General features: G+C 24.9%; 1 protein-coding gene across 2 annotated transcripts in view; it reads left to right on the forward strand.

Annotated features, from left to right (window-relative positions):
* The window catches only part of LOC106686152 (SNF related kinase), a 42,712-nt gene that overhangs the window by 242 nt on the left and 38,985 nt on the right, over positions 1-3,485 (forward strand). The window lies entirely within an intron of this gene.

A 3,485-nucleotide genomic window follows, 5' to 3' on the forward strand; every position in this document is an offset into this window, starting at 1 on the left:
GTAAAAATTTAATACATTTGTTTTTTTTTTCTCTTAGGTGATGGATATAGATAGTTTTTCGGGAATCATTTTTTAGTATACTTTTTATAATATTTTATAATGATATTTCAATACTGTTGTCTTCCACTGTTGATATAAGCTTAAGCCCTATTATGAGGTTATATTTTTCATAGTCTATTTGGCATCATATTTTATATCTTCCTCCCATCAAAATATTGGTAGATTGTGATTTAGTGTTGTTTTAATTTTTTTTTTTCCACCTAATAAACATTTTTTTTCTAGTAATTGACAACCTTTTGATTTTGTTTTCATTTTATCTTTGGCACTACCTCTAACTATAATTCTATATTTCTTTTAAGCATTATATTTGTTTTGAAGTACTTAATCAGTCAATGTTTCTGAGAGTGCTTTTATATCTTTGTTGTTTACACTATTGTGTTTATATCAACCACCTATATAGTCGGAATGAAATTTTTTAGTTTTTTATTATATATTTTTTCATTATCTGTTTTTTCATAGTGATTTTGTTAATGTTTTGATTACCATTTAACTTCAAATTTGACTAATGAAAACTTATTTGTGATATCTAATTAAATATAAGGTATTAATTGTAGAAGGTCAATTTTTGCCTGGTTTATATATATATATATATTTGTGTGACAATTTGAATCATTAATAATAAAATACATTTTTTATTTACCAGCACCGTATTTCTGATCTATTGTTACTTATACAATAAACTAATATATGCACTCATATAAATTACTCATTATTTTACTAAGAATTTCTATGAATACTTCTCTTATTCTGGACTGTGAAAGACTTGTTTATTTACAAAATTGATTGTTTTTTGTTCCCAATAAAAGCTTTTATTTCCTTGATAATCTGTTACTTTTTTTTTAGCAGTCTGACATAGACATAGTTATTGTACTCGTTAATATACCTATATCATTAGTAATTGTCACAATACCTATGTCATATGATATATCTATATTTATATTTATATATTTGAAAAAAATAAAACCTATGACGTCTTTAGTTCACACTGTGATAAGCAGGACTTTTCCACCCCTATGACAATTTTCCAGTTGAGATAATCTGAAAGGCGACCTTTAAGTTGGGCAAAATGACTTCATTTATAAATGATACAAATATCAATAAATGTAGCTTGTTGCTTAGTTTTAATTTTAAAATTAATTATATGGCAACAATCTAATTAACAAGCATTCTTTAATAAATAAAGTATCTCTTCTGTTCACTTTATTATTAAATTAATTGATTATTTTGAGAAATAAAACAAATTAAAACCCTTTCAATTTTTTTTTATTGTAGTATAATTTTGATATATTTATTAAATTTATAAATATCATTGAATGATTTCATAATTATTGATAATTAATAACCAGATCTTTCTACTTTTAACTTAACGTATTATTATTTTATTTTTTTTAACATTTCTGCTTCTGGAATCATTTTTGAAAAAATAATCGAGTTTATTGAGGAAGAGATATTGTACATTTATTTTTAGTGGGAAAGCGATACATGTTGTTCTCTTCATATTGGTTAGAAAAGAGAAGATCGTCATTTATTCAAATTTATTCACCTAATAGGCATTAAGCTCGAGTATCTTTGTCTTATTTATGACAATAAGAGGAGGATTTGCAATACTAATTGCTACTTAAGAACAATACTTGTGAAGGCCACGTTTGAGAACTCGTATTTAACATGTCCATATTTTATAATAAATAACTACTTATGCTGCAAATTTACTTATTTATAGAAATGATATTTTATCGGATTATTTTATTCTATTTTTATCATTTATATTTAACTTCATTGAGAAGACCAGGAAGCTTATTTCATTCATTGCTGCTTTACGAATTACATTTAATTGTTTTAGTGTAGTTTAAAAAAAGAAAAAAAATTAATGTGCTTTTATATTTTGCAATATTTTTCTATTTCTATAAAAAAAAAAAATTATTTTATTTTTAACAGTTATATGACCAAAGAAAGTTAATGTTTAGGGAGATCTTATAATAGAAAATAGACTGAATTTTTAGGTATTAGAACATACCTTCTAATCTAGAAAATAGACTGAATTTTTAGGTATTAGAACATACCTTATAATCTAGGCAATAGACTGAATTTTTAGGTATTAGAGTATATTAATAAAATGGTTAAAATGACATTTCTCGCAATTTTATTTAAAAAGGATGTAATTACTTCAAATTACAATAAATGGTAGCTGTCCCAACAAAGTTGAGAAAAATCTCCATTTACGTTCTTCCCCCGAATGTGTACTTGGCCTGACTTACCTTAGTTTGTAGTTTTCGACAACTAAGCAAAGTGATATTCATTTCAGTAAGGAATGAATTAAAAATTATTATTTGATGCTTATTAGATTTTAAATATTTAAAACTAGTTGAATACTATTTTTTTTCATTTGTTTATTATCATTTTTAGCCTTCAATAGTAAAATAATGTTTTGATTATAAATCAATCCTATTTAAAGAAGAAATGTATAAATTAAGAAACCAATTCAGAGTAAATCAATAGAATATTTTAGCAAATTTAGTTCTTTCTAAAAATCAATATATTTTGTTTTATTATTTAATAAATGTATGAGATATTTATACAGTAATGAATTCCAAAACTATTAATAAATAAACCATAGTTTTTTGTTTTTTTCCATATTTTATAATTTAAGAATGATGTAGATTTATATTTAAATTATCATTAATCAAACTTGTACATAAATATTTATAGGAGTATCGTCATCAATTAAGGGAAGAGTAATAAAAAATATCCACCATGTTGTTAATAGTCAAGGTTTATATTTATTCCTTTCTCCTTTATTAATTTGTTTAATGGTAAATATGTATATATTGATCCATTTTAAATTTATTTCTTTTGTGTTTTTCCTATCATGCAATGATCATCAGTTTCCTTATCAGACAATTTATTAATATTCTATCCTTTAGGTGGGAATTGTGAAGATTAGTTTACTTTGGTGTAACAAAAGTTTTGTATATCGTTTTAGAGGATTGAATTTTCTGCAGAGGTGTTCCTTATAAGATTTTGTTGTTAATATTTTCAATACTTCATTAGGTATTTGTAATACTTTGTTTTAGGCATTTTCTGGCTATTGAGTTTTGTTTTAATATCGAAGGAAACTGACTAATTGATACAGATTAATATTGATGCATTTATTGTTAACTGTGGTTGGTCTGTTTGTGGCCAAAATAGTTAAGGTATCAGCCTTAACTGCCTGGTTAGTACTGCGGCAACAGCTCGAATCCAACCTGGGGCTTGAATTTTATTTCTGTGGTGGTCCCACAAAATGAAAACTTAACCCTTCCCCTCTCTCAGAAATTTTATAGTTTTTAGAAATTTGGGGGTACTTGTCATTTAACTGCTTGGATGAGAGGATCCCTGATAAATTATATAATGTTAGTATTTTCTAGACCTCTTAATACTCACTTTTT

The sequence above is a fragment of the Halyomorpha halys genome, unplaced genomic scaffold (genome assembly GCF_000696795.3).
Source record: "Halyomorpha halys isolate HHAL.00 unplaced genomic scaffold, Hhal_1.1 Scaffold785.1, whole genome shotgun sequence".
Taxonomy (NCBI): Eukaryota; Metazoa; Arthropoda; class Insecta; order Hemiptera; family Pentatomidae; genus Halyomorpha; species Halyomorpha halys.